Consider the following 20,468-nt stretch of genomic DNA (forward strand, 5'->3'; position numbering starts at 1 on the left):
GGTTAAGATGAGCAAGCAGTTGAGGAATCAAAACAGCAATCTAAAGCTAGTGATTCCTGATCTGCCAGACAGTAATTGTCATGACATTGAACCTGGGGATTATGTAATGATTCAAAATTTTCTACGCTCAGGTTGCCTGATTGACCGGTGGGAAGGACCGTACCAAGTCTTACTGACCAGCACGACAGCATTGAAGGTTGCCGAAAGAGAGACTTGGGTCCACTCGTCCCACTGTAAGAAGGTCGCTGACCCAGAGAAAGCCTGTGACAAAGAGCAGAGTGTAGAGGAAACCATATCACTGGAGTGCCTGTTCCGGGAAGGTTGAGAGGCAGGACTGTTGTCACGGCACCTGAGCACAGAGAACTACAAGATCAGAGGTGGTTGTCGCACCAGTTTTCTTTCCCTTCTATTATTTTCTTTACCTCCTATTACCACTCTTTCTTTCTCCTCCTGCAAGATGGACATACCCCAAGAGACTGCGTTCCGGTTTTTCCTGTTGACCCTGTTGTTGACCAGAACAGTCTATTTCGGTGAGAGTACCAGAGAGGTCGAGAAAGGATCTGGAATGGGTTCTGATGACAAGGACGGATTAGTAGAATTCCAAGAGCAACACAGTCACCGAGCAAAGGCGAGTATCAGAAAACGATCTGGTAGTCATGACACTAGGAGACATTGTGAAGGATTGTTAGCTGAGGAAAATTGTATCTGTAGGAATTGTGAAAACATAGTTGAGGACGGGTGCATCCAGAGATGTCAGTCCAGCCTTAATATCAACATGGACCGTCATCCACTGAGTGACTATCACTCATTAGTGGGTAAGGGCCCTCATTCCGAGTTGATCGCTCGGTAATTTTCTTCGCATCGCAGTGAAATTCCGCTTAGTACGCATGCGCAATATTCGCACTGCGACTGCGCCAAGTAATTTTACAATGAAGATAGTATTTTTACTCACGGCTTTTTCTTCGCTCTGGCGAACGTAGTGTGATTGACAGGAAATGGGTGTTACTGGGCGGAAACACAGCGTTTTCGGGGCGTGTGGATAAAAACGCTACCGTTTCCGGAAAAAACGCAGGAGTGGCCGGAGAAACGGGGGAGTGTCTGGGCGAACACTGGGTGTGTTTATGACGTCAAACCAGGAACGACAAGCACTGAACTGAACGCAGATGCCGAGTAAGTCTGAAGCTACTCTGAAACTGCTAAGTAGTTTGTAATCGCAATATTGCGAATACATCGGTCGCAATTTTAAGAAGCTAAGATACACTCCCAGTAGGCGTAGGCTTAGCGTGAGCAACTCTGCTAAATTCGCCTTGCGAGCGATCAACTCGGAATGAGGGCCAAGGTTTTAAACCAAACGGAATGCTGGGTGTGCTCACAAGTACCTCAAGGTCAGAGCAAGTCAGGACTAGTACCATACCCTTTAACAATAGATGAGGTACTTAAATTAAGGGGTGGGAGACCGGTGAACAAGAAATTTAATATTTCTAGGCCTCCTAGTTTGAAGCTCCACCAATATCATGTGGATAGGTCCTTAGTATGTTTTAACATTTCCAATCCCCGAAAGCCGGGAAATTGGGAAGTGACATGGAACAACCAAACCATGGCATTTTCACACAGAGCCGATAGAATGCCCGTAGACTCAGAACTTATACGCCAAATAGCCGACGGTGGGAGATATTTTCGGTATAGGTATACTCTAGGAAGTAGGACCATGCGGGTTGGAGAAGTATCACCAGGATACTGTGCGCATATCATACAGCGTGATACGTGTACTGAACAAATGAGAGTTAGGGATAGGATTTTTCACCTGGAAGGTTTGCAATATGGTGATGTCATATTCTGTCCCATATGTTCTCCCCGATGATGCATATTTCATATGCGGGAGGAAGGCGTATAAGTGGCTTGCCCCAAACTCAGAGGGATTGTGTTACATTGGAAGAGTGTTGCCAGAAGTAATGACCATTACCCATGATAAGATTGTTATGAACCACAGGTAGTGGTTCATTCCTATTTTATGTTTTTAGTTCTCTTGCAGGCCAGGATTTCCCTTTGCTCTGGTTTAGAAGATTATTGTTTTTCTGTCAGTGGTGAGTCTGTGTAATTGCAGCCTGTTTCCATGTGGTTGGCCTCACCTGTCTGCTAATTGCATCCTGTCAGTTTGGAGTCATGCAACAGGGCAGCTGCACGACATAATTAATTAGGCCTCTGTTATATGCTGGCTCAGTGCAATTCACAGACGCTGGTGATATTTCCTGGGTTCCAGAGTTCTTGAGTTCTGAGCTAGTCCCTGCCAGTGCCTGAGCTCCTGTCTAGCAGTGTCTGTCTAGCTGCTTCCGGTGTCGGTTCCTGTGTCTGATTCCGTGTCCTGCCGTGAAGCATTCCTGTCCAGAAGTCCTGTGGCTTTGCCTGTGCCTGGTCGAGTTTCTGGCTTCTTGGTGTCCACCGGTCTGTCGTTTGGGATTCTGCCTGTCCTCCAGTTCTGAGAGTCTGTGTCGGCAGCATTGGGGGTTCCTGTCCGTTTGCCAGTATTTGTACCGGTTCTGTGAGTAGCGGCTTTGCCGCGTCCGTCGGCCTAGGCCGCTGTATTCCTTTGTTATATTTAGTTACTGGTGTTTTGCAGAGGGTTCTGCTTATGCTGTCACCGTTGGTACACAAAAGTATTGTGTCGGCGTGTGGACAGCATTTCCTTTGTTGTTCTTTTCCTTTGGCGGCGTGCCGCACATACGTTTAGTTTTTAGGTAGTTTATAGCCCCTAGCGTGGTTGTTTCAGTTAGAGGTCCCCTTGTTATTACCCTGTCTCAGTTCACGCCTTGTCTCTCTTTAAGACCTGAGGGGGCATCGGAGTTGGGCAGACCTAATCCGCCCTTCAAACACGGCTGCCATGGGCCCAAGAAACCATAGTCATTCAGGCGTGAATTGATAACACGGGTAAGACAACGGAGGTAGGGTGCTAGGGGCTATTTCCTTCCCATTTCCACACCACACCTTATTTCAGCGTCACGTTCTGGTGCTCAGGACTCACTACGCAACATCTCCCTTGTTCTGAGCACCAGGAACCTAACAAAGATGAAAGGCGTTCACTGCAATGCTCAAGCTCCTTACACTCACACTCACTACGAACACATTGTTAAGAGACACCTTATAGATAGGACAGAGCACGCAGCCTCTGATTTGATCCACGAATCTACCGGGATTCAATTCCTACTCGCGCTAGATATCACCCGTACCGCCAGAGGAATTATAAATTTTAGGTATATTACTGCGCTAGCGAACCTGATAGACAATATCACCGAGATGTATGATGACACCTTCAGGTATACTGGGAGGGAATTGCAAGCTTACAAAACGGAACTGATCCAGCACAGGATGGTTCTCAATTACATCACAGCGGTGACAGGCGGGTATTGTGTCACCCTAGCAACTCAGTATGGTGTGAAGTGCTGTACATATATCACAAACAGCACCGATGACCCAACCGAGGTCATAGATCAAAAGATGGACGATATCTTGCAATTGAAGTGGGAGTTCCGAAGGAGACACAACCTTACCCTTACTGCTGTGAGTAATGAACTGACTGGCTGGGTTTCATGGTTGAACCCACGCAATTGGTTCTCAGGCTTAGGAGAATGGGCTCAAAATGTTATCGTGAATGTAGGAAAATTTCTTCTTTATATCCTGGGAGTTGTCATAATGATTGGTTTGATATTTAGAGGTGTTCAGATTTTAATGCAGTGCAAGCGCAGTACCAGAGTGATGAGTTTGAGGAGCGAGGGCATTGTTACAACAACTGGTTTAATTTATGACCCATCAATTGAGACAATGCTGTGATAAGACGTGATTCCACGGTCCGTTTCTTTCACCCATTTCTCCTTTGTTTTTCTCCAAGGTAAAAAGACATCCACTCGGAAGATTTTGATGAACATTTCTACAGACCTTTGATGAACATTTCTACAGACCTTTAATGAACATTTCTACAGACCTTTGATGAACATTTCTGCAGACCTTTGATGAACATTTCCACAGACTTTGCGAGACACTTTAGAGACTTTAAAAGACTTCGTATGGACACTTGAAAGACTTTGCTTATCACCCACAGCAAGGATACACCTATCCGGACAAGACTTCAACAGACACCCAAGGACAATTACACACATTATCATATGAATGTATTTGTGACATATGTTCTTATCTTCATCTCTACGATCTTCAGGTAGTGACACACATAGTCGACAGGTGATATAGGTACATATATTAGCACTCACATGTTTTTCCCCCCTCCATGTATCATCAACTAATGTGCACCCCATTTGTTGGAACAAGAAGCCGAAAAGAGCTCGGTAGTGTTTGTTAGCCCACTTACAGACCCTTAATACGGGATAAGGATTTAATGTATACTTCGCAATACCTCAAAGCTTATCTAGAACATGTACGGCACGATGATACATGCCCCCCAGACATTAAGTTCATACATACATGCTTTTACTATCCCACTAGGTCATACATTTCCCACCTTCTCCTCTCCTCCCTCCACCCAATCATTTATAGGTATTTCATTGTATTGTATATTTTTCTGCTTGTTTAGATAGTGGCAGTTATTGTTGACTGCCAAAGGGTGGACTGTCAAAGTCGAAAAATATCATGAAGCATATCCCTTGTACTAACCCCTCATGCACGTGCACGCTGCTCGTGCACCTGGTCCCCCGTGCGTACACATACCTGCAAGTTGCGTAAGAGACTAGCGACTTGCGCATGAGATGTGTATTTACGGCGGAGTTTGTGAGCGTGTAGCGTGCGACTCGAACGTAGCATATTTAACCCAAATAGTGCATTTTGTAGATAATATTCCCCTAGACCATGTCAGCGAGTATGATTAGTTTAAACAGTTCCTGGACAGAGATTCCTCTTTGCATGATAGGAAGGGTCAGATAAAGGTTGAAAGGTGGTGTCTAGTATCCAGCTATAGGGTATTTTAAGGGTAACATTCCGGTGTTAGTTAGGAAAGGATCGCTCGCTCCTGCGTATAGTTATGTACAGAAGTAGATTATGAACATTAACTGTATTTGCTGTAAATTACACATGCGGCGGGAATCCTGAGGATACCTCCCACCAGAGCAGTTGGGGAAAGACACAGCCCACCTGTTCAAATCCACCTATGACCTTTGCTGTAATGTAGAGACACATCCCTGTGTCCAATGAACAATGAGATTACAGGGACCATTGTATTGTGAATGTATGTTGTGTATATAAAGACCACTGTTGCCTGGCCAGCCTTAAGACTCTGAAGGCTTTCTACCTGAATAGCTGAGGACTGGATCCAGGTCGCTCTTGCGAACGATTTCCCACGTATGTATATTCTCTGTAGCCATCATTATTCTCTGTTATTCTGTTAGATTTCCTTGTTAGCTTGTAGTGTATAACTTGTATCTGTTTTCCCCTTTTTCTCTGAATAATCCACTGTGGTGTTAGAGCCCTGTGGTTTTAGCAAAACCTGGTGTTGTGTTTTCACTTTCCTGCAAAGGGCTTTCTTAGTGTCTTAATCGCTCTAACAGCATACACATTGTTAAGGTTTTTAGGCGTCACATCGTTACAATATTTGACTACTAAGGTTTAGAGTATAAGCACATCCATACATTGTTTTGTTAACAAGGTTTACTGTATATCATTCTGTGAGCATCCGTGCCGCTCGTGATACGCTAATAGCGTAGCAGTACGGTACTCGGTACGCCAATAGCGTGCTTGGTACGAAGCGTGAATCCGTGAGCGTACGTGCCGCTCGTGCGTCGCGCCCACGGCTTAGCGTCTGCTACGCTAAGTGCGTACCCATACGGTACTCAGTACGCCAATAGCGTACTTAGTCCGTAGTGTGTGTAATAAGTCTAGCGGCCAAAGCGGCTCCACGGTAACAGTATATAGCTTTACGTTTTAAGATAATAATTGACATTATCAACCCCGACTGTCCCAAGGCTTCAGCTTTATCCAACCTTTTATGCAAGGAGTTTACATTATCATTTAACACCTTCCACATATCCATCCAATCAGGTGTCGGCGGGGACACCTCATTCATCTGCACCTGCTCTGCCTCCACATAGCCCTCCTCGTCAAACATGTCGACACAAGCGTACCGACACACCACACACACAGGGAATGCTCTATATGAGGACAGGACCTCCACAAGGCCTTTTGGAGAGACAGAGAGTATGCCAGCACACACCCCAGCGCTATATGACCCAGGAATCACACAGTAACTTAGTGTTTACCCAGTAGCTGCTGTATATATGATTATTGCGCTAAATTTATGTGCCCCCCCCTCTCTCTTTACCCTCTTTCTACCGTGAGTCTGCAGGGGAGAGCCTGGGGAGCTTCCTCTCAGCGGAGCTGTGAAGAGAAAATGGAGCTGGTGAGTGCTGAGGAAGAAGCCCCGCCCCCTTAGCGGCGGGCTTCTGTCCCGCGATTTGGTGTAAAAAATGGCGGGGGCTCATGCATATATACAGTGCCCAGCTGTATATATGCTGCTTTTGCCAGGAGGTACTCAATTGCTGCCCAGGGCGCCCCCCCCCCCTGCGCCCTACAGTGACCGGAGTGTGTGGGTTAGTGTGGGCGCAATGGCGCACAGCTGCAGTGCTGTGCGCTACCTCATGTGAAGACAGGAGTCTTCTGCCGCCAATTTTGACGTCTTCTTGCTTCATCCGCCGGCTTCTGTCTTCTGGCTCTGCGAGGGGGACAGCGGCGCGGCTCCGGGAACGGACGACCAAGGTTAAGTTCCTGTGTTGGAACCCTCTGGAGCTAATGGTGTCCAGTAGCCTAAGAAGCGCAACCTAGCCGCAGTTAGTAGGTTTGCTTCTCTCCCCTCAGTCCCACGTAGCAGAGAGTCTGTTGCCAGCAGAAGCTCTCTGAAAATAAAAAAACCTAACTAAAATACTTTCTTAATAGCAAGCTCAGGAGAGCTCACTAAAATGCACCCAGCTCCTTCCGGGCACAGATTCTAACTGAGGTCTAGAGGAGGGGCATAGAGGGAAGAGCCAGTGCACACCAGTTGTACTAATTATTTCTTAGAGTGCCCAGTCTCCTGCGGAGCCCGTCTATTCCCCATGGTCCTTACGGAGTCCCCAGCATCCACTAGGACGTTAGAGAAAATAAGAATTTACTTACCGATAATTCTATTTCTCATAGTCCGTAGTGGATGCTGGGGACTCCGTAAGGACCATGGTGAATAGCGGCTCCGCAGGAGACTGGGCACATCTAAAGAAAGCTTTAGGACTATCTGGTGTGCACTGGCTCCTCCCCCTATGACCCTCCTCCAAGCCTCAGTTAGGATACTGTGCCCGGACGAGCGTACACAATAAGGAAGGATTTTGAATCCCGGGTAAGACTCATACCAGCCACACCAATCACACCGTATAACCTGTGATCTGAACCCAGTTAACAGCATGATAACAGAGGAGCCTCTGAAAGATGGCTCACAACAATAATAACCCGATTTTTGTAACAATAACTATGTACAAGTATTGCAGACAATCCGCACTTGGGATGGGCGCCCAGCATCCACTACGGACTATGAGAAATAGAATTATCGGTAAGTAAATTCTTATTTTCTCTAACGTCCTAAGTGGATGCTGGGGACTCCGTAAGGACCATGGGGATTATACCAAAGCTCCCAAACGGGCGGGAGAGTGCGGATGACTCTGCAGCACCAAATGAGAGAACTCCAGGTCCTCCTCAGCCAGGATATCAATTTTGTATAATTTTACAAACGTATTTGCTCCTGACCAAGTAGCTGCTCGGCAAAGTTGTAAAGCCGAGACCCCTCGGGCAGCCGCCCAAGATGAGCCCACCTTCCTTGTGGAGTGGGCATTTACAGATTTTTGGCTGTGGCAGGCCTGCCACAGAATGTGCAAGCTGAATTGTACTACAAATCCAACGAGCAATAGTCTGCTTAGAAGCAGGAGCACCCAGCTTGTTGGGTGCATACAGGATAAACAGCGAGTCAGATTTACTGACTCCAGCCCTCCTGGAAACATATATTTTCAGGGCCCTGACAACGTCTAGCAACTTGGAGTCCTCCAAGTCCCTAGTAGCCGCAGGCACCACAAATAGGTTGGTTCAGGTGAAACGCTGAAACCACCTTAGGGAGAAACTGAGGACGAGTCCTCAATTCCGCCCTGTCCGAATGGAACATCAGATAAGGGCTTTTTCAGGATAAAGCCGCCAATTCTGACACGCGCCTGGCCCAGGCCAGGGCCAACAGCATGACCACTTTCCATGTGAGATATTTTAACTCCACAGATTTAAGTGGTTCAAACCAATGTGACTTTTGGAACCCAAAACTACATTGAGATCCCAAAGTGCCACTGGAGGCACAAAAGGAGGCTGTATATGCAGTACCCCTTTTACAAACGTCTGAACTTCAGGAACTGAAGCTAGTTCTTTTTGGAAGAAAATTGACAGGGCCGAAATTTGAACCTTAATGGACCCCAATTTCAGGCCCATAGACACTCCTGTTTGCAGGAAATGTAGGAATCGACCCAGTTGAATTTCCACCGTCGGGCCTTACTGGCCTCGCACCACGCAACATATTTTCGCCAATTGCGGTGATAATGTTTTTTGCGGTTACATCCTTCCTGGCTTTGATCAGGATAGGGATGACTTCATCCGGAATGCCTTTTTTCCTTCAGGATCCGGCGTTCAACCGCCATGCCGTCAAACGCAGCTGCGGTAAGTCTTGGAACAGACAGGGTCCTTGCTGGAGCAGGTCCCTTCTTAGAGGTAGAGGCCACGGATCCTCCGTGAACATCTCTTGAAGTTCCGGTTACCAAATCCTTCTTGGCCAATCCGGAGCCACGAATATAGTGCTTACTCCTCTCCATCTTATCAATCTCAGTACCTTGGGTATGAGAGGCAGAGGAGGGAACACATACCCTGACTGGTACACCCATGGTGTTACCAGAGCGTCTACAGCTAATGCCTGAGGGTCCCTGGACCTGGCGCAATACCTGTCGAGTTTTTCCCAACGGTTTATAATCATGTGGAAGACTTCTGGGTGAAGTCCCCACTCTCCCGGGTGGAGGTCGTGCTGAGGAAGTCTGCTTCCCAGTTGTCCACTCCCGGAATGAATACTGCTGACAGTGCTATCACATGATTTTCCGCCCCGCGAAGAATCCTTGCAGCTTCTGCCATTGCCCTCCTGCTTCTTGTGTCACCCTGTCTGTTTACGTGGGTGACTGCCGTGATGTTGTCCGACTGGATCAACACCGGCTGACCTTGAAGCAGAGGTCTTGCTAAGCTTAGAGCATCGTAAATGTCCCTTAGCTTCAGGATATTTATGTGAAGTGATGTCTCCAGGCTTGACCATAAGTCCTGGATATTCCTTCCCTGTGTGACTGCTCCCCAGCCTCGCAGGCTGGCATCCGTGGTTACCAGGACCCAGTCCTGAATGCCGAATCTGCGGCCCTCTAGAAGATGAGCACTCTGCAACCACCACAGGAGGGACACCTTTGTCCTTGGTGACAGGGTTATCCGCTGATGCATCTGAAGATGCGACCCGGACCATTTGTCCAGCAGGTCCCACTGGAAAGTTCTTGCGTGGAATCTGCCGAATGGGATTGCTTCGTAGGAAGCCACCATTTTACCCAGAACCCTTGTGCATTGATGCACGGAGACTTGGCTCGGTTTTAGGAGGTTCCTGACTAGCTCGGATAACTCCCAGGCTTTCTCCTCCGGGAGAAACACCTTTTTCTGGACTGTGTCCAGGATCATCCCTAGGAACAGAAGACAAGTCGTCGGAACGAGCTGCGATTTTGGAATATTGAGAAACCAACCGTGCTGCAGCAACACTACCTGAGATAGTGCTACACCGACCTCCAACTGTTCCCTGGATCTTACCCTTATCAGGGAATCGTCCAAGTAAGGGATAACTAAAATTCCCTTCCTTTGAAGGAATATCATCATTTCGGCCATTACCTTGGTAAAGACCCGGGGTGCCGTGGACCATCCATACGGCAGCGTCTGAACTGATAGTGACAGTTCTGTACCATAAACCTGAGGTACCCTTGGTGAGAAGGGTAAATTTTGACATGAAGGTAAGCATCCTTGATGTCCCGAGACATCATGTAGTCCCCTTCTTCCAGGTTCGCAATCACTGCTCTGAGTGACTCAATCTTGAATTTGAACCTCTGTATGTAAGTGTTCAAAGATTTTAGAATCGGTCTCACCGAGCCGTCTGGCTTCGGTACCACAATAGTGTGGAATAATACCCCGTTCCCTGTTGCAGGAGGGGTATCTTGATTATCACCTGCTGGGAATACAGCTTGTGAATGGCTTCCAAAACTGTCTCCCTGTCAGAAGGAGACATCGGTAAAGCCGACTTTAGGAAACGGCGAGGGGGAGACGTCTCGAATTCTAATTTGTACCCCTGAGATATCACCTGAAGGATCCAGGGGTCTACTTGCGAGTGAGCCCACTGCGCGCTGAAATTCATTGAGACGGGCCCCCCACCGTGCCTGATTCTGCTTGTAAAGCCCCAGCGTATACTGAGGGCTTGGCAGAGGCTGGAGAGGGTTTCTGTTCCTGGGAACTGGCTGATTTCTGCAGCCTTTTTCCTCTCCCTCTGTCACGGGGCAGAAATGAGGAACCTTTTGCCCGCTTATCCACGAAAAGACTGCGCCTGATAATACGGCGTCTTCTCATGTTGAGAGGCGACCTGGGGTACAAACGTGGATTTCCCAGCTGTTGCCGTGGCCACCAGGTCTGAAAGACCGACCCCAAATAACTCCTCCCCTTAATAAGGCAATACTTCCAAATGCCGTTTGGAATACGCATCACCTGACCACTGACGTGTCCATAACCCTCTACTGGTAGAAATGGACAACGCACTTAGACTTGATGCCAGTCGGCAAATATTCCGCTGTGCATCACGCATATATAGAAATGCATCTTTCAAATGCTCTATAGGCAAAAATATACTGTCCCTATCTAGGGTATCAATATTTTCAGTCAGGGAATCCGACCACGCCAACCCAGCACTGCACATCCAGGCTGAGGCGATTGCTGGTCGCAGTATAACACCAGTATGTGTGTAAATACATTTTAGGATACCCTCCTGCTTTCTATCAGCAGGATCCTTAAGGGCGGCCATCTCAGGAGAGGATAGAGCCCTTACAAGCGTGTGAGCGCTTTATCCACCCTAGGGGGTGTTTCCCAACGCACCCTAACCTCTGGCGGGAAAGGATATAATGCCAATAACATTTTAGAAATTATCAGTTGTTATCGGGGGAAATCCACGCATCATCATACACCTCATTTAATTTCTCAGATTCAGGAAAACTACAGGTAGTTTTTCCTCACCGAACATAATACCCCTTTTTGGTGGTACTCGTATTATCAGAAATGTGTAAAACATTTTTCATTGCCTCAATCATGTAACATGTGGCCCTACTGGAAGTCACATTTGTCTCATCACCGTCGACACTGGAGTCAGAGTCCGTGTCGGCGTCTATATCTGCCATCTGAGGGAACGGGCGCTTAATTCCTTCCAACAGTTCATCCACTCAGGTGTCGACCCCCTAGGGGGTGACATCACTATTACAGGCAATCTGCTCCGTCTCCACATCATTTTTCTCCTCATACATGTCGACACAAAAGTACCGACATACAGCACACACACAGGGAATGCTCTGATAGAGGACAGGACCCCACTAGCCCTTTGGGGAGACAGATGGAGAGTTTGCCAGCACACACCAGAGCGCTATATATATACAGGGATAACCTTATATAAGTGTTTTTCCCCTTATAGCTGCTGTATTGTTAATACTGCGCCTAATTTGTGCCCCCCTCTCTTTTTTAACCCTTTCTGTAGTGTAGTGACTGCAGGGGAGAGCCAGGGAGCTTCCCTCCAACGGAGCTGTGAGGGAAAATGGCGCCAGTGTGCTGAGGAGATAGGCTCCGCCCCCTTATCGGCGGCCTTATCACCCGTTTTTTTATGTATTTTGGCAGGGGTTAAATGCATCCATATAGCCCAGAAGCTATATGTGATGCATTTTTTGCCATCCAAGGTGTTTATTATTATTGCGTCTCAGGGCGCCCCCCCCAGCGCCCTGCACCCTCAGTGACCGGAGTGTGAAGTGTGCTGAGAGCAATGGCGCACAGCTGCAGTGCTGTGCGCTACCTTGTTGAAGACAGGACCTCTTCTGCCGCCGATTTTCCGGACCTCTTCTGCCTTCTGGCTCTGTAAGGGGGCCGGCGGCGCGGCTCTGGGACCCATCCAAGCTGGGCCTGTGATCGTCCCTCTGGAGCTAATGTCCAGTAGCCTAAGAAGCCCAATCCACTCTGCACGCAGGTGAGTTCGCTTCTTCTCCCCTTAGTCCCTCGATGCAGTGAGCCTGTTGCCAGCAGGTCTCACTGAAAATAAAAAACCTAAACTAAAACTTTCACTAAGAAGCTCAGGAGAGCCCCTAGTGTGCACCCTTCTCGTTCGGGCACAGAGATCTAACTGAGGCTTGGAGGAGGGTCATAGGGGGAGGAGCCAGTGCACACCAGATAGTCCTAAAGCTTTCTTTAGATGTGCCCAGTCTCCTGCGGAGCCGCTATTCCCCATGGTCCTTACGGAGTCCCCAGCATCCACTTAGGACGTTAGAGAAATATATATTATATTATTACTCAATTTAAGCAATAAAAGCATCCACTTGTGAATGAATGGATAATTTGTATAGTAGTTACAGACAGAAAGGTGTTTTCACATATGTATTGATAATCACATGTGAAAGTGCAGGGAGTATTAATATATACCCTACACTGGTGGTAACAAAGTACGTTGACATAGATCCATAGGATTACAGTCACAATGCCCACATTAGTGCCCCTTATACATAATGCCTACAGTAGTAGTGCCACTAATACACATAATGGCCACAGCAGTAGTGCCCCTTATGCAATGCCCACAGCAGTAGTTCCCCTTATGCAATGCCCACTGTAGTGGTAGTGCCCATTATGCAATGCCCACAGTTGTAGTGCCCCCTATGCAGAGACCATAGTAGTGGTGCCCCTTATGCCCACAGGAGTGATGCCTCTTATGCAGTGCATCCTATGCAATGTCTCCCTTAGTAGTGCACCCAGTGATGATGCCCTCTGTAGTATTACACCATTAGTGCCCCCTGTAGTAGTGCCCCTTACACACACACAAACCCCCCCCCCCCCCCCCCACAATACTTACCTGAAGCTCCGCTCTTGCTTCTGATCACTGCCGTCTGTCTGGCTGCCTGCTTCTCGAACTATAGGAGAGATGTCATGACGTCTCTCCTACAGTGCACACTGCGCGAGCCGGACACCAGAGCTCAAGAGTGTACTCCTGCCTCCGGCTGCTGCTGTGGGGAAGGAGCCGGGCGCTCACTGGTAGCAAAATCTCAGCAGGCGCCCGGCATCTCCTTGCGCGCCAGGCTGACATTCTGAGTTAGGTGGGCCAGAGGACGCGGAACTGATGGAATGCAGTTCCGCCTCACTTTAACCCCTGGGAGTATCCTTAGCATTAGCTTTTTTCCTTTCATCTCTACTATTGCAATTTTTGGGATGTCTTTGCCTTTTTCTTTCTGTATATGACATGTACAGTACACCCTTGTGTGCCAGTTTCATTTCTGCTATACTGTTAAAACATTTTTAGCTGTAGATAATGTAGTAATGTTGTACTGGTTGATTTCAGGAGTGCTGTGTTTTTTTATAATGATGTGGTGTGTGATGAGTAAGTATGGGAAATAATAAGAATTTACTTACCGATAATTCTATTTCTCATAGTCCGTAGTGGATGCTGGGAACTCCGTAAGGACCATGGGGAATAGCGGCTCCGCAGGAGACTGGGCACAAAAAGTAAAAGCTTTAGACTAGCTGGTGTGCACTGGCTCCTCCCCCTATGACCCTCCTCCAAGCCTCAGTTAAGATACTGTGCCCGGACGAGCGTACATAATAAGGAAGGATCTTGAATCCCGGGTAAGACTCATACCAGCCACACCAATCACACCGTACAACTCGTGATCTGAACCCAGTTAACAGTATGATAACCGTAGGAGCCTCTGAAAAGATGGCTTCCAACAATAAACAACCCGATTTGTTTGTAACTATATACAAGTATTGCAGACAATCCGCACTTGGGATGGGCGCCCAGCATCCACTACGGACTATGAGAAATAGAATTATCGGTAAGTAAATTCATATTTTCTCTGACGTCCTAGTGGATGCTGGGAACTCCGTAAGGACCATGGGGATTATACCAAAGCTCCCAAACGGGCGGGAGAGTGCGGATGACTCTGCAGCACCGAATGAGAGAACTCCAGGTCCTCCTCAGCCAGGGTATCAAATTTGTAGAACTTAGCAAACGTGTTTGCCCCTGACCAAGTAGCTGCTCGGCAAAGTTGTAAAGCCGAGACCCCTCGGGCAGCCGCCCAAGATGAGCCCACCTTCCTTGTGGAATGGGCTTTTACAGATTTTGGCTGTGGCAGGCCTGCCACAGAATGTGCAAGTTGAATTGTACTACAAATCCAACGAGCAATCGTCTGCTTAGAAGCAGGAGCACCCAGCTTGTTGGGTGCATACAGTATAAACAGCGAGTCAGATTTTCTGACTCCAGCCGTCCTGGAAACATATATTTTCAGGGCCCTGACTACGTCCAGCAACTTGGAGTCCTCCAAGTCCCTAGTAGCCACAGGTACCACAATAGGTTGATTCATGTGAAACGCTGAAACCACCTTAGGGAGAAATTGAGGACGAGTCCTCAATTCCGCCCTATCCGAATGAAATATCAGGTAAGGGCTTTTATAGGATAAAGCCGCCAATTCTGATACGCGCCTGGCTGAAGCCAGAGCCAACAGCATTACCACTTTCCATGTGAGATATTTCAAATCCACTGTGGCAAGTGGTTCAAACCAATGTGATTTTAGGAACCCTAAAACTACATTGAGATCCCAAGGTGCCACTGGGGGCACAAAAGGAGGCTGTATATGCAGTACCCCTTTGACAAACGTCTGAACTTCAGGCAGTGAAGCCAGTTCTTTCTGGAAGAAGATCGACAGGGCCGAAATTTGAACCTTAATGGATCCTAATTTTAGGCCCATAGACAATCCTGCTTGCAGGAAATGTAGGAAACGACCCAGTTGAAATTCCTCCGTAGGGGCCTTCTTGGCCTCACACCACGCAACATATTTTCGCCAAATGCGATGATAATGTTTTGCAGTTACATCCTTCCTGGCCTTGATCAGGGTAGGGATGACTTCATCTGGAATGCCTTTTTCCTTCAGGATCCGGCGTTCAACCGCCATGCCGTCAAACGCAGCCGCGGTAAGTCTTGGAACAGACAAGGTCCCTGCTGGAGCAGGTCCTTCCTGAGAGGTAGAGGCCACGGGTCCTCCGTGAGCATCTCTTGCAGTTCCGGGTACCAAGTTCTTCTTGGCCAATCCGGAGCCACGAGTATCGTTCTTACTCCTCTCCTTCTTATGATTCTCAGTACTTTTGGTATGAGAGGAAGAGGAGGGAACACATATACCGACTGGAACACCCACGGAGTTACCAGAGCGTCCACCGCTATTGCCTGAGGGTCCCTTGACCTGGCGCAATATCTGTCCAGTTTCTTGTTGAGACGGGACGCCATCATGTCCACCTTTGGTTTTTCCCAACGGTTTACAATCACTTGGAAGACTTCTGGATGAAGTCCCCACTCCCCCGGGTGGAGGTCGTGTCTGCTGAGGAAGTCTGCTTCCCAGTTGTCCACCCCCGGAATGAACACTGCTGACAGTGCTATCACGTGATTTTCCGCCCAGCGGAGAATCCTTGCAGCTTCTGCCATTGCCCTCCTGCTTCTTGTGCCGCCCTGTCTGTTTACATGGGCGACAGCCGTGATGTTGTCCGACTGGATCAATACCGGTTGACCCTGAAGAAGAGGCCTTGCTTGACTTAGGGCATTGTAAATGGCCCTTAGCTCTAGGATATTTATGTGAAGAGACGTTTCCATGCTTGACCACAAGCCCTGGAAATTTCTTCCCTGTGTGACTGCTCCCCAGCCTCTCAGGCTGGCATCCGTGGTTACCAGCCTCCAATCCTGAATGCCGAATCTGCGGCCCTCGAGAAGATGAGCCTTCTGTAACCACCACAGGAGAGATACCCTTGTCCTTGGAGATAGGGTTATCCGCTGATGCATCTGAAGATGCGATCCGGACCATTTGTCCAGCAGATCCCACTGAAAAGTTCTTGCATGGAATCTTCCGAATGGAATCGCTTCGTAAGAAGACACCATTTTTCCCAGGACTCTCGTGCACTGATGCACTGACACTTGTCCTGGTTTTAGGAGGTTCCTGACTAGCTCGGATAACTCCCTGGCCTTCTCCTCCGGGAGAAACACCTTTTTCTGGACTGTGTCCAGAATCATCCCTAGGAACAGTAGACGTGTTGTTGGAATCAGCTGTGATTTTGGGATATTTAGAATCCACCCGTGCTGACGTAGCACTACCTGAGATAGTGCTACTCCGACCTCTAACTGTTCCCTGGACCTTGCCCTTATCAGGAGATCGTCCAAGTAAGGGATAATTAATACGCCTTTTCTTCGAAGAAGAATCATCATTTCGGCCATTACCTTGGTAAAGACCCGTGGTGCCGTGGACAATCCAAGCGGCAGCGTCTGAAACTGATAATGACAGTTTTGTATCACAAACCTGAGGTACCCTTGGTGAGAAGGGTAAATTGGGACATGGAGATAAGCATCCTTGATGTCTAGAGATACCATATAGTCACTGCTCTGAGTGACTCCATCTTGAATTTGAACCTTTTTATGTAAGTGTTCAAAGATTTTAGATTTAAAATTGGTCTCACCGAGCCGTCCGGCTTCGGTACCACAAACAGCGTGGAATAATACCCCTGTCCCTGTTGTAGGAGGGGTACCTTGATTATCACCTGCTGGGAATACAGCTTGTGAATAGCTTCCAATACTGCCTCCCTGTCGGAGGGAGACGTTGGTAGAGCAGACTTCAGGAACCGGCGAGGGGGAGACGTCTCGAATTACAATTTGTACCCCTGTGATACTACCTGCAGGATCCAGGGGTCCACTTGCGAGTGAGCCCACTGCGCGCTGAAATTCTTGAGACGGCCCCCCACCGTGTCCGAGTCTGCTTGCAGAGCCCCAGCGTCATGCTGAGGACTTGGCAGAAGCGGGGGAGGGCTTCTGCTCTTGGGAAGAGGCTGCATGGTGCAGTCTTTTTCCCCTTCCTCTGCCCCGAGGCAGGAATGAGCGGCCTTTTTCCCTCTTGCCCTTATAGGGACGAAAGGACTGGGTTTGAAAAGACGGTGTCTTTTTCTGCTGAGAGGTGACCTGGGGTAAAAAGGTGGATTTTCCAGCCGTTGCCGTGGCCACCAGGTCCGCTAGACCGACCCCAAATAACTCCTCCCCTTTATACGGCAATACTTCCATATGCCGTTTGGAATCCGCATCACCTGACCACTGTCGCGTCCATAACGTTCTTCTGGCAGAAATGGACATCGCACTTACTCTAGATGCCAGGGTGCAAATATCCCTCTGTGCATCTCGCATATATAGTAATGCATCCTTTAAATGCTCTATAGTTAATAATATACTGTCCCTATCCAGGGTATCAATATTTTCAGTCAGGGAATCCGACCAAGCCACTCCAGCGCTGCACATCCAGGCTGAGGCGATCGCTGGTCGCAGTATAACACCGGTATGTGTGTATATACCTTTTAAGATATTTTCCAGCCTTCTATCAGCTGGTTCCTTGAGAGCGGCCGTATCAGGAGACGGTAACGCCACTTGTTTTGATAAGCGTGTGAGCGCCTTATCTACCCTAGGGGGTGTTTCCCAACGTGCCCTAACCTCTGGCGGGAAAGGGTATAGTGCCAATAATTTCTTAGAAATCAGCAGTTTTTTATCGGGGGAAACCCACGCTTTATCACACACCTCATTTAATTCATCTGACTCAGGAAAAACCACTGGTAGTTTTTTCACACCCCACATAATACCCTTTTTTGTGGTACTTGTAGTGTCAGAAATGTTCGATGCCTCTTTCATTGCCGTGATCATGTAACGTGTGGCCCTACTGGACATTACGTTTGTCTCGTCACCGTCGACACTGGATTCCGTATCCGTGTCAGGGTCTGTGTCGACCGTCTGAGGTAACGGGCGTTTTAGCGCCCCTGACGGTGTCTGAGACGCCTGAACAGGCACTAATTGATTTGTCGGCTGTCTCATGTCGTCAACAGTTTTTTGCAAAGTGCTGACATTGTCACGTAATTCTTTAATTACTACCATCCAGTCAGGTGTCGACTCCCTAGGGGGTGACATCACTAACACAGGCAATTGCTCTGCTTCCACATCATTTTCCTCCTCATACATGTCGACACAATCGTACCGACACCCAGCACACACACAGGGAATGCTCTGATAGAGGACAGGACCCCACTAGCCCTTTGGGGAGACAGAGGGAGAGTTTGCCAGCACACACCAGAGCGCTATATATATACACAGGGATAACCTTATATAAGTGTTACTCCCTGTTATAGCTGCTGTATTTATATATTAGCTGCCAATAGTGCCCCCTCTCTGTTTTACCCTGTTTCTGTAGTGCAGGACTGCAGGGGAGAGTCAGGGAGCCGTCCTTCCAGCGGAGCTGTGAAAGAAAATGGCGCTTGTGTGCTGAGGAGAAAGGCTCCGCCCCCTTCACGGCAGCCTTTTCTCCCGCTTTTTTCAGGAAAACTGGCAGGGGATAAATGCATCCATATAGCCCAGGAGCTATATGTGATGCATTTTTTTTAGCCATATAAGGTTTTTATATCGTTTTTATTGCGTCTCAGGGCGCTCCCCCCCAGCGCCCTGCACCCTCAGTGACCGGAGTGTGAAGTGTGCTGAGAGCAATGGCGCACAGCTGCAGTGCTGTGCGCTACCTTATTTGAAGACAGGAACGTCTTCTGCCGCCGCTTTCTCCGGACCTCTTCGCTCTTCTGGCTCTGTAAGGGGGCCGGCGGCGCGGCTCCGGGACCCATCCAGGCTGAACCTGTGATCGTCCCTCTGGAGCTAATGTCCAGTAGCCAAGAAGCCCAATCCACTCTGCAGTCAGGTGAGTTCGCTTCTTCTCCCCTTAGTCCCACGATGCAGTGAGCCTGTTGCCAGCAGGACTCACTGAAAATAAAAAAACCTATTTAAACTTTTACTTCTAAGCAGCTCAGGAGAGCCACCTAGCTTGCACCCTTCTCGTTCGGGCACAAAAATCTAACTGAGGCTTGGAGGAGGGTCATAGGGGGAGGAGCCAGTGCACACCAGCTAGTCTAAAGCTTTTACTTTTTGTGCCCAGTCTCCTGCGGAGCCGCTATTCCCCATGGTCCTTACGGAGTTCCCAGCATCCACTAGGACGTCAGAGAAAAGAGAAGTGTTTGGAGACTGTACATGTGTGTTATGCTGGAACTCTCTGGAAGTAACAGGAATGACACAGGTGGGAGGGGTCAAGGTTCAGACCAACTCTCACTAAATTCCAAAGTGATGACACAATTTGTATTACTCTCCAGTTAATGTGTGTGTTAGCTGTTTATTTTTACTATATGTATTAGCTGTCTTACTAAGTATAAAAAATATTGTATCTGCTGCATTTATATTTCAAATATATTTCAAATTAGTAACTGTTAATTTGTTTTCCAGATCCACATCTGTCTCAACTTTACATAATGTAGTTCTGGCAATGGGGCTGTTAGTTTATATTGGTTTAATTACTTATAGTTGTGCTTATAAAGATAATCAATATTTTGTAATTTTATTCTACGACTGGTGGATTGGGACATCCATGTTGTCTGGATACAATCAGCTCCATCTCCTGTGGTGTACTGTACATAGAACTCAATATATGTGCTGCAGCTGGTGCCAAGAAACAGTAAATGTATGAAATATTTTTACTGCATACAATTCAAAATGTTAGTGCCCGATCTGCTATTCCATTCCAGTATAGCTATTACAAATAAAAAGAATTCAGAGACATTTTAAGTGGGCAATTTAATTAGCGAGGCTCATGTTGCACTAAGGTACGAGAGTGGATAAAGCACTATACGGTGAGTGAACAATAACTAATTGATGTACTGTATATATAACATTACCTGCCCTATATGTGCAGCAATTTGAAAATACAGTATACTTGATATGTATTATATAGGTGTGAAAAGCCCTTTTTCAGTTGTCAACTTTGCAAAAATAAGAATTTACTCACTGGTAATTCTATTTCTCGTAGTCCGTAGTGGATGCTGGGTACTCCGTAAGGACCATGGGGAATAGATGGGCTCCGCAGGAGACTGGGCACTCTTAAAAGAAAGATTAGGTACTACATCTGGTGTGCACTGGCTCCTCCCTCTATGCCCCTCCTCCAGACCTCAGTTAGGGAAACTGTGCCCGGAAGAGCTGACAATACTAGGAAAGGATTTGGAATCCAGGGTAAGACTCATACCAGCCACAC

Source organism: Pseudophryne corroboree, chromosome 4 (assembly GCF_028390025.1).
Source record: "Pseudophryne corroboree isolate aPseCor3 chromosome 4, aPseCor3.hap2, whole genome shotgun sequence".
Classification (NCBI taxonomy): Eukaryota; Metazoa; Chordata; class Amphibia; order Anura; family Myobatrachidae; genus Pseudophryne; species Pseudophryne corroboree.